Source organism: Protopterus annectens, chromosome 3.part1 (genome assembly GCF_019279795.1).
Source record: "Protopterus annectens isolate FY-2018-M chromosome 3.part1, PAN1.0, whole genome shotgun sequence".
In the NCBI taxonomy this organism is placed as follows: Eukaryota; Metazoa; Chordata; order Ceratodontiformes; family Protopteridae; genus Protopterus; species Protopterus annectens.
The window spans coordinates 1,743,416,206-1,743,428,352 of NC_056732.1; positions in this window are offsets into that span (position 1 = coordinate 1,743,416,206).

Sequence of the window (12,147 nt, forward strand, 5' to 3'; positions counted from 1 at the left end):
TTCTGCCTGCAGATCCTGGTATTTTATTACTTTGTGTGTCTCTGTACACAAGACACTATAGTCACTGGGTGTGGCAATTTCAATGATCAATGCTACTTTTGTCTTCTTTTCTTGGACCACTATATCTGGTTTTCTAGCATCTATCTTTTGAACTGTTGTAATGGGTGATCCCATGTGATATAAACTTCATCATTTTCTATGATGCTTTGTGGCTCATGTTTCCAGGGTTTTTCAGCCACGTTGATACCATAATAGTTGCACAATCCCCAGTGCAACAGTCTCACCACATTATTATGCCTTTCAGTATACAGTCCTTCTGCCATTAGTGTGTTGCAACTAGCAACAATGTGTGTGACTCTTTCCAATTCAGTTTTACAAAACCTACATTTGTCTGTTTCTTCCACATGTTCAATGGACTTTGTAAACCAGCACATATGTAGCCCACTATCTTGGGCTGCCAATATTAACCTTTCATTTCTTGGTTTGAATTTGTCTCTCCTTAACCATTCCTGCATTTGTTCTTGATCAACATGAGGCTCTTCCAGAAGTTTTCTATATTTGCAACTATATTTACGTTTTTTCCAAATTTCTTGCCTTCTCATCTGGTCCTTCACCTTATATTCTTTCTTTTGTTTTTTGGTACATTCAGTTGCTGCCTGTTTTTTCTCTACATCTGGTTTGATTTCCATTCCTGCTTGATGTTGATATGCTTCTGCTACATTAAGCAGAGAAGTCATCTTAGATTTATTCTCCTCATGTTTCAAAACGTTCACTACATTTTGATCTTGTGAGGTCAGTAGACATGTGTGGAGTCCTACGATTCCAGATCTATATATGTAATCAATTTCAAGGAGGCCCATCCCTCCTTCAGAATGGGGAATATATAATCTTGGTACACAATGATTTTTATAAATCATTTGGTGAGCATGAAGCATCCTTCTTGTTTTAATATCTCATCTATCCAACACTTTTTGGGACCAGTCAATCACTTCAAAACTATACGTTAGGACAGGAAGAGCAAATTGATTTATAGCTTGGATCTTGTTCCTAGATGTCAATGCTGTTCTCAGGATTCATTTATGTCTTCTAAAGTATTCCTTACTGAGTTTTATTCACATTTGTTCATGTTTTATTTCTGATCCTTCATCAATTCCCAAGTATTTATACACTCTCTCTTGCTCAAGTTCTTTTATATCACATTCTTGTCCCAAACTGATGTTTTCCTGGCTGCAATTTTCCTGCTTTAAAGGTTGCTTTTGCACATTCTAATATCATCTGAAAAAGTTTTGACAACCTGCAGATGTGCTTTCAGTTCCTCATCTGATGAGATATACAGTTTTACATCATCGACAAAGAGAAGATGAGAAGTCATTAGACTTTGTTGTTTTCTAGGAGCCAAATTATAGCCATGGGCTAAGCTGTTAAATGAACAGCTTAATGGATTAATGGCAAGGCAGAATAGCAACAGTGACAGAGTCACCCTGATGTAGTCAATCAGTGTAGGGTATATTGTATACATTATTTTCTAGGAGCCAAATTATAGCCATGGGCTAAGCTGTTAAATGAACAGCTTAATGGATTAATGGCAAGGCAGAATAGCAACAGTGACAGAGTCACCCTGGAATATCCCCATTTGAATTTTTATCCCGGGATAATAATCTGTCCTTTATCATGGCTTTATTGCAAAATGGTCTGCCATTGTTTCATGGTTACTGTAATGTAGTCAATCAGTGTAGGGTATATTGTATACATTATTAAGCACTCTTTTATCCATGAATGTGGGATACTATCAAATGCTTTTTGGTAGATAATCCATTTCATACTTAGATTCTTCCCCTTTTTACAGTTCTCCACTACAACTTTATTTAACAACAAATGATCCTTTGTTCCATATGACTTTCTTTTATTGCCCTTTTCTTCTACTGCCATAATTGAGTTTTCTTCTAAATGACTATAAACTCTGTCGGAGTCAATTCCCATGTATAGTTTATACATCGTTGGAAGGCAAGTTATTTGTCTATAATTTGTAGGGTAGCTTGCAGGTTCACTCTTAAGTAAGAGCATTGTTTTGCCTGTTGTTAGCCAGTGTGGTGTCTGTTTGGGGTGCACATATAAATAGTTCTTACTCATAGTTAAATCCTTGTGCAAAGATGTTAATACTTTTAACCAAACGTTAGGTACTGCAAATGGGGCCTGGGGTTTTCCAGTTAGAGGCCTTTCTCAACTTTATTTTAATCTCTTTGGCTGTTACTTCATCCCATTTCATATCCTGCACATTTAAACTTCTTATTCTTTCTTTTACTTCTTCTAGCCATTTAGCAACTTTGCTATGTTCCACAGGATCTTCAGAGATACTTCTCCAAAATGTATCTACTTCCCCTTTTTCTGGTGGTATTTCAATTCCTTTTACCTTATTTCCCAATTCTCTATAAAACTATTTTGGGTCATCAATAAATTGCTTATTTTTGTACTTTTCCCTTATATTTATCTGTGCATCTTTTCAGTTTTTCCGCCTGTGCTGAAATTTTTAATTTGTTATTTGTGATAGTTCGTGATAGATCCTGGTCTGTTCTAATACTGTGCATTGCTTTAATCACATCCATCTTTCTTAGTATTTTTGTTGATCTATTCCCTCTTCTATAATCTTCTAACAGTGACACTTCTTCTCTTAATTGCTTTATAATTTTCTCTATTCGATATTTCCACAATGAAATTCGATTTCTCTCCTTCCTTTCCCTCACTACCCTGTGATCTTGTGGTAGAACTTTATTAATTATTAATTTAGCAGCACAGTATTATATCCTGTTTACTTCTGTTATATCACATGGATCTCCATGGACAGTCCTAATTACTGCATTCATTTGTTTTATCAGACTTCTTACTCTTTGGGTTTTATTGACCTTCTGCAGTCTATTTCTCTCATTGATCTTAATATATCTATCCATGCCCATTAAATCAAGCAACTCTTCTCTTAGCTCATTTTCTTCCAAACTGAGGGCACATCCCTTGTTTTCCGTTTTCTGCAGGCATTCTATGGAAACTTCTATAGCATCTTCCTGTGGCATATTCTCTTCAATTTCATCCTATGTCATCTGTTGCTCTGTCATATAGAAACTCACTGTCCAATCACTCCTCAACAAAGTCAACATTAACTGCATCAGAGTTTCCACAGTTTCCTGTTCCTTTCCTTGCTGTCTAGCTTCAAGTGAACATTTCTACTGTCTTTTTCCCAATAAGGAATCAATGGGAATGCAGCAGAAGTTGAAATCAATGGATAGTGGGAAGTGCAAAGACACTTTTAGTATAATTTGGGTCTGAGTTTTAAATGAATTGTGAATATCTACATAACATGTGAGACTATCAGATATTATTATCTGTGCTAGCATGTCTGGCTGCAGTTTTGTAAATACTTGTAAATAATTGTAAATTACCCTATGTTATATATACCAACATGACTAGCTATAGTTTTGTAAATAAGTTTTTATTTTTTATTATTAATTTGGTTTATGTAAAATGTTAGAATCAAACTGTTTTTATGGCTGACCAAATGTACATGTTCTTTAAAAAGAATTCTGAATACAGACCCTGAATAATTCTGAATACAGGTAGTGCTAGTCAGCTGAACTGAAGGTAATGTCATCATGTACCAGAGCTGAAAGGAATGAAATATCCACAACAGTTATTGTTTACTAGTCTGAAATGAGAGAGTAGAATTTTCATAACAGCTTTCTGTGACTTTTAAAAGATTCTGATATAAAAAGCAGGTTCTGAGTCAGGTAAGTTCAGTGTTGTTCAGTTGCAGTAGTTGCTCAGTTGAATTCAGTAGTGTTTTCCAGATCAACATTTATCACTCAGTGATTTTCAGAGCTGTTCAGCAGAAATAATAGGATTTGCTATTCCAGTTGCTGAGGACCAGACAACAGCCTGAAGAGTGGACATATATTCTTATTTTGCCTTGCAAAGGTAAGAGTATCTTCTTGCCTTGCTGAGTTAATTAGATTAGACAAGGAGAGTTAATCTTCAGACAGTTAGGGGTCCACAGTTAAATAAAGTTTTCTTCAGGTCAGTGTGAAACCTATCTTATAGTGTTATTTTCATAATTCCCATGTGTGAAACTCTGTGGTTTATTGAAATCTGTTATTCAGTGTATATATGTTTTAAATCATTTTTATTTATTAAATATTTTACTACCTTCTATTGTGACTGGTTATTCAAAAAGTACTTTTAGTAACCTGAAAGCATTTACGCTTATTGTGATACCACTAGAGCCACCCCCAAAAGCCTTACTGCTTGGAACGCATGCTACCTTTTATATCAATATTGATTTTACTCAATATAATTGAACATCCCTTTTGAAGGGTATCATGGTATTTTGACTGGTGGCAGCATTACCATGGAATTTGGGAAAGAGGACATAGTAGGTAAATCTGTGCCAGTCTTTCCCAAGAGTGTTTGTATGTGTGATTATCAAATATTTAAGAGTGAGTGTTCAAATACCTATAACTGGGACACAGCGCTCTGTAGTGGGTAGTGTGAAGACTCATTTGGGGACCTGGAGTAAGAATTTAGTCCAATCCCAGGTTTGGAACCTGTTCCCGTGTACTCTTAGGGGAAATTGTGTGCTATAGCCCTGCTTTCAGTGATGCTTCCTTACTGGAGACAGTGGTAAGGATTGATACTCCTTTGTTACTGCCTCGGGTTTAAGTAGGGGGTCATCACATACCAATCCAATGGATGCCATCTTCTAAAGGTAAAAACAAATGCTAGACAGAGCAGAGAAAAGGAGATGTATAGCTGAATATCATTGACATATGACTGATAAGAAATGCCTCCTTTAATCATAAATTCTTTAAGTGTCATCGTAGACAGGATGAACAACAAAGGGGCCAAAACTGAAATCTGAGATATATTACATTTTAGTGGGTAGGAGTCTAAAGAGTTGAGAGACAAACCATTCTAGAACCATATCAAATAACATGCAGTGCAACCTCTGTAGCTCAATAAGGATTCCCATAGTTCATCATGTCACAAGCTGATTTTTTTCATCTTTTAATCTCCATTTGTGCAGTGTGGCACAGAGCACAGCAGTGCCAAGCTGTGCTGAGATATATACAACTGACACCTGCTAGACATCTAAAAATAGAAACTGGATGTAATTAATTATTAAGTTTTTTTTAATGTCCATTTGCGAGCCATGCTTACACATACACTATTGACATCAAAAAATCTAAACTGGATGTAATTATTCATGTCTGGTTTTGGTTAAGCTCGTTTGCATGGCACAGCACAGTGCTTAGTAATGGTACAGGTACCTTAGTAGTATATGCAAAGCTATACTAGTTTACATGCTATCCAAGTAGCTACATGGGTAGAGTCAACGTTTAAAGCTTAGTAGGTCCTAGGTTCAAGTCCCTAGCACCCATACCATTTTTTTTGTGTACTTTAAAAACAAAATTGTTACATTTGGAAAAGCTGCTTACTGCTAAGCACTGCTTAAACATGGTCAACGGTTAAGCAACACAGCACTTTTTTGAATGTTGCAGTATGACATGTAAGGGTAGGAACACAGACAATATTAAGGGCAATAGGTGGGAATTCTGCAGCATTCATTTGAGTCTGTCTATCTGTTAGTATGCCAGGCGGTGTTGGAGAGGGTGCATGCTTTCAGGTGCAGAGATGGGGTTTTCTGGAGTCCAGGATTTCTGTTGGGCTCCTGGTACACAATTATGAACCTAGGCTGTTGCAGGGCAGTTACTAGAGGTCAGAATGTAAGGCTAAGGCCTGAGTTCAATTGGCCAGGGAACTTACCAGTGCTATGGGTATCCCCCACACTGGTGACCAATGTCCTCAACACTATGACAACCTGAAGCATAGAAAGAGGAGAACTTTGGACATCTGGGTCCAAGAGGCCAGGGATGGGCATGCCTCAGACATATGTAAGTATTTTTGCCAATATTTTACTAGAATACAAGCTGAATCTGTGCAAAACTGGTATGCATAATGGTGTGCTTCTCTTCCAACAGCTGCAGCTGACAGGGCTCGCAACATGCAGTCCCATGCTGAGTGCCTGGCCAGGATGCACTGTGAGTTTGTTAGGAGAATGGCAGAATGGTTAAGGTGTTTACATGTTTACCTTGCAAACACAAGGTGCATAGGTTCATAGGTTCATAGGTTGGTACTAGGCTATCAGCCCTAGGGCCTATACAAGCATAGCCATAACAATTCCCTGGCTATTTCTTCCCACATTATTTACTTTACTGGACCTCTGTCTAGCAGGGTGACTGATGTGATCCCTGGGGTGAATTTCCTTTCTCCCATCCAATCGTCAAGGTTCCTCTTGAAGAGGTCCAAAGAGGCACTCTGCTTGACAAGTATGGGCAATCTATTCCAGAGTCTGGGGAGTCTCTGGGTCAGGAACCTATCCCTCCAGCATGTTTTGTTTATTGTGATGACAAGGTTTAGATCCCTGGAGCATGTAGCTCTGAGGGATTGGGATTTCTTTAAGTAGCATGTCCAACAGCTCTGGGTTTGACATGGCCTTGTATGTTAAGCAGAGATCGCCTCTGAGTAGACAATATGACAGAGTATAGCTGGAGTTTTTAGGCATCTGCTTTAGGCCTGTGATTCTTTTAGTGAGGTATTTCTGAGGCCTTTCCAGTTGTTGCAGATGTCTTGAGAGGTACATACCAAATTATAATGGGTCTAATGAGGGATGAGTACAGTGGGACAATGACCTCCTTTTTTCTGGATGAAAAGCCTTTATGAGAGGTGTGCCCCATAGAAGGATTTGACCACTGTCCACCTGTGTCCCTAAGTCTCTTATCACACTTTCTGTGTTTAGTGTACTGCCACCTATATGGTAATTCATGGATACATGTTTTTTCCCAAAGGGGATAACAACACATTTCTTGGCATTGAGCTTGAGCCCATGGCTCTGGCATCAAGCATCTGTTTCTGTAAGGCCCTTTTGTAGAGTATCCACATCATTTGGAGATTCAATAATGGCTCCCAGTTTGCAGTCATCTGCAAACTTTGTTAGCCAGAGTCCCTTAGTGTTGACCTGTACTTCAGAGAAGTAGATGCCAAACACCCCAGGACTGAACCCTGAGGTACTCCACTTGTCACTTGTCTGGAGCTGAATTTGGAGTTGGCTACTTTTACAGTGTGGGTTCTATCAGTAAGCCATTTAGCAACCCATTGGGTGACATAGGCCCAACTTAGTAAGTTTATCTATGATTCCAGAGTGGGGGATGGTGTCAAAGGCCTTGGCAAGGTCTAGATAGGCTGTGTGGACCACTGTAACTTGTCCATAGCTCTGGAGACTTATTCAAAAAAGTCAATCAGGTTCAGGAGACAAGATCGGCCCTTCACAAACCCAAACTGGGTGGGTTCCAGTGTTTGAAGGTTGCCAATGTCTTTGTTTATAAGTTCCATGATAATACACTCCATGGCCTTGCAGATAAGGCTTGTCAGACTGATGGGATGGTAGTTTCCAGGATCCAAGGTGATTGGGATAACTGTAGCTCTGCCCCCACTCAGTGGGCAATAAACCTGAGGTGAGGCTATGATTAAACATGACACTTAGGTGAGGTGCCAGTTCATATTGTAGTTCATGTAGTACACAGCCCGGGATGTCATCTGGTCCCATGGATGCTGTATTCTTGGCTTTAGAGAGTGCTTTTGTACCTGTGTGGCCTTATTACTGGAATTTGGCAATCTGAGATGGGCCATTTAGGGGTGAGAGGGGTGAAGCTCTGCCAGGATATTGGCAATATCCTTCGGATCAGTATATTTAATGCCATTCTGTTTTAGCTCAGAGCAGATCTGAGCATTGCCATTTAGATTCTTGACATAGTTATAGAATGCTTTGTGGTTGCCTTTGGAATCTTTGGCAATTTTATTTTCATAACTAGCTTTGGAGGATTTTATGAGGCATCTCAGTTTCTTACTGAGGCTAGTAAGGGATTTTGCATCCTGGGATTTTCCTCTTTCTGCAAAAGTTCCTTCCTTTGTTGTAAAGTTTGTTTATGGCAGGGGACCACCAGATTGGCTTCCTTTTTTTGGATGAGAGCATTTTGGTTCTATTTGGGATGGCACGATTCATGCATGAGTGGATGTGCTCGTACAGTGCCTTAGTGTAGGATTCAGCAGTTGAACTTTCAGTTCATGGGTGTCATGAAGTTTGTCACTTCTGACTTGTTTTATGGTGGTTTCTTTACTGAGGGGTGGGGGTTTGATTCTCACATGAGGTAACTGGCTAGGCTTAAAATGGCCTACAAGAGCAGTTAACCTAATACTAACTTATGAATATATTATGATAACTGTAGTGCAATACAGAATAAACAATAAAAACTGTAGTGCAATAAATAAACAATAAAAACTGTAGTGCAATAACCAAAAAACAATACCAGTAACAGTAAGCAATAAGGTGTAATGCAGGATTGTGGTGTCATAACATAATGTGTCTAAATACTTGCAACAGGGCTGTATTAATTGCATGTCTGTTCTAATGACATTGTAGTCAACTGCAAAACTGTAATAACTGTGGAATGCAAAAGTAATTTCTTGAAAAATGTACTGCACAACACACAGTATGCTTCAAGGCTATCTCCAGGCCACTTTCAGTCACATAATCCTCTCTTTTCCTCCCACTAAAGGAACAGAAAGTATAAGGTTGAGGTAACATACTTTATGGGCAGATAGCGTGTGTATACTTCACAGACACTTAGCAGCAATACCAATAAAGTGCAAACCAGGATTGTGGTTTCTTTTTCATAATATAATGTGCCTTGATACTTTCATAGGGCTATATTTATTGCATGTCTGTTCTAAGCTACTGCAGTCAGTTGTTGCATTATTTGCAGATGACCCCTGCAGTTACAGCTTTTGGATTCTACTCCCATGCCTGCCAACTAAGACATGATGGCTGTCTAGTTTACTTAATGTACACAAACATACCTCACAACTGTCACAATTTTTTGTAATGTAATTACAACTGCCCAATCTGTCTGGTCCATGATTAGCAGATAATTGATCACATGGTATGCACTGTATTGTCAAATCCGTTTACAGATCACCTTGGTAGTCATGTACGTGCACATTATGGACATATTTCCGTGAAGTTGTGTACCTGCATTTCTTAGTGCTTGGCCCCACACTGTCCCAGCCTGAGAGGTATGTATGTGCTACATCATCTATAGAGGAATTGTAGTCACTGTACTCACAACTGACACTGCACACCTGAAGAACTATGTATTAGGGGTCTTTTTAGGGATATCATTTGTGATGTCACTAATGGTACATTTTTCTCTCACTCCCCACCTCTTGTCTTAACTTATTATTGCTATTTATTATTATGATTTAATATTAATTAATATATTTTGTTTAACTATGTGTTAAACTTTAATTTATTATTGTTATTTATTATTATTTTATAATATTAATATGTTTTTTCAACTAACTATATTTTGTTAAACTTTAATTTATTATTATGATTTAATATGTTTTGTTGGCCTTATGAGTTATTTTATACTGACTTGCAGTCAACATACTTACTGTTATGTTGCTTAATGTTGTATTCCACATAATATACCTTAGTATGTATTTGGATTAATCAATATTATGTCTTTTTATGTTAATACTAACATTGGTTTGGTTATTACTAACCTTAACTTATTGTTATAACTAAATTACTACAGCGTCAAGGTAGGCTGGTTCCCAGTGATCCACCTACCTTGCCTCCTCCGGCTGTGGCACCAGGCCCCAACATGTCTGGGACCCAGAGTGGTGGTGCCCCCTCTGCTGCCCCTGCACTACCTGTATTGTCAGGTAGTTGTGTCCCATGGGAAAGGGCCGGACCTATGATGAACTGCCAATTTTGGTGTACAGGATCATACGCAGTGGGTTTGGATGATGCCTGCATGTTGGCCACCCTGGTGGGGCAGGCTCACCCTGCAGCCCAGCCTCCACCACTGCCACTCCTGGGCAGTGATGGAGCAGTGCCAACAGTCCCATTTGTGGGGATATGTCATGCTGCTACCTTGTGGAGGCACATGGAACTGCAATTCCACAACACCCTCCCCATCCAAGGTGTTCACCCCCCTCTTGTGTCACAAACCACCCCTGTCTGCTGTCTTGTCTGTCATGTCTGTCTGCAAAAGCTTCCTCACCTACCTTACATCCCCCACATGTACCTGTGTTCCTTCCCCAACATTCCATTCTCACCTTTAAAAAAAATGGGCACATGTCTCCCCCAAAAATATCATCCCATACATAGCTTTCCATTTCACACTTGTCCACTGGATACAAGTAATTTGGTTCAATTGGCTTGACAACACAGTTATGTTGTCCTCACCCCTCTCTCTGGTCATGACAATCCAAATTAATCTACAAATTCTGTCAAAGTGCACAGCTGTTACTGTACAAAAAATGGATAGCTATGGCCCTTTCTTACACCCTTCCTGCACATACCTACCTACCTTTCACTATGTTTTCCCCCTGTTTGCACCCCATTTCACCACTTTCCTATCTCCCCATTTTGTTTTCTTTAAAGATTTATTTGAGTGACACTGTGTGAAGTGACACATCGAGCAGTGTTGCTAAGCTCAGCAAAACTTAACTATGATAATAAACACCTGTCCCCTATTTCAAACTCAAGTCCATTGTACCTGCAGACCACTGCACTAACCTGCCACACCACAGAGCTGTTAATTAAAACAGGTGGGTTAAGCAAAAATATAATTATTTGAGTGACGCTGTGTGAAGCGACACATCGAGCAGCGTTGCTAAGCTCAGCAAAACTTAACTATGATAATAAACACCTGTCCCCTATTTCAAACTCAAGTCCATTGCACCTGCAGACCACTGCACTAACCTTCCACACCACAGAGCTGTTAATTAAAACAGGTGGGTTAAGCAAAAATATAATAACTGCAAGTTACAGTCATTATGCAAGTTTAAGCACAGCTGTGCATCATGCTGCATCATGCAAACTTGCTGAAAAAGTAATTGAAAAAATGGAAGTGTAACTTGGAGTCTGCAGCAAGAGTACACCAGTAGAAAGCCAGGCACAGAATAATGAATGTAAGTGAGGTCTGTATTAGTAGTTAAATGTTCACATTTATCAGCAACATTTACAAATTCACCTGCTAAAACATTAATGGCAACATATACGTTAAACTGGGACTCTGGCGGAGAAATACATCCATATAAAGGCATTCACATAATGATGCATGTAAAAAAGTATGTCACAGCCTGTATGTGTGCACTTATATCTGGCAAATACACCTGCTATAACAGTGACTCAGTATATGAGTCTGTTAAATGTTGTGCAATTGGTAACTTTTGCCACGCACAGTCCTGGGTTCAAATCCAGTGGTGTGTAGCATTTAAATACATTATTGTAAAGCCAGCAATTAATGACCAAGTCCTGCACTCTTTATCCACACAATGCATTTCAAATCAAATGTCTGCATTTCACTGATGGAAGTCATAGGCCTGCAGATAGGAACACACTTCACATATCCCTATAACAACACTATAAGTGCATAAACAGTCAGGTCATGCATTAATATACATTCACAGAGGATTTAAACCCAGGTAATCCAAATGAGGCCCACTAATATCAGAGTACAGCACACAATCCTTTCATAATCACATTACAGGTCAATACAGCTGCACAACTAACATACACATATGAAGCCCCTGCTAGTAACAACTGCCAGAATACACATTCCAAATGACTACCAGACTGTAACACATGGCCTTACAGTTGCCAAATGGTTGACTTAATGTTATATTTACCCCCTATGTTGCTCAATGACACAACAAACATGTTGCCTAGTACTCTGTTAGTGATACCTTTGCCAAACATACTTACCTTAAATACATGCCTTAATTTGAGTGGAAGGGGTACCCTCACTCTGGCTTTGCCTCTACAACAAGGCTGACACAGGTCCCTCAGTTACTCTTACAGCTTGTTGTCCTCCAAAGTATTCGCACACTCTGTCTATGCCTGTTGCCTGCAGCAGCTGCAGCCTGTAGCACACACATCTGTATGTAAAAGTAGCTGCTACAGACCTACCATCTGATGGATACCTGTGAGCTCTCATGTGTTCCTAGAATCACCAGGAATTCCTCAGTGGCTTA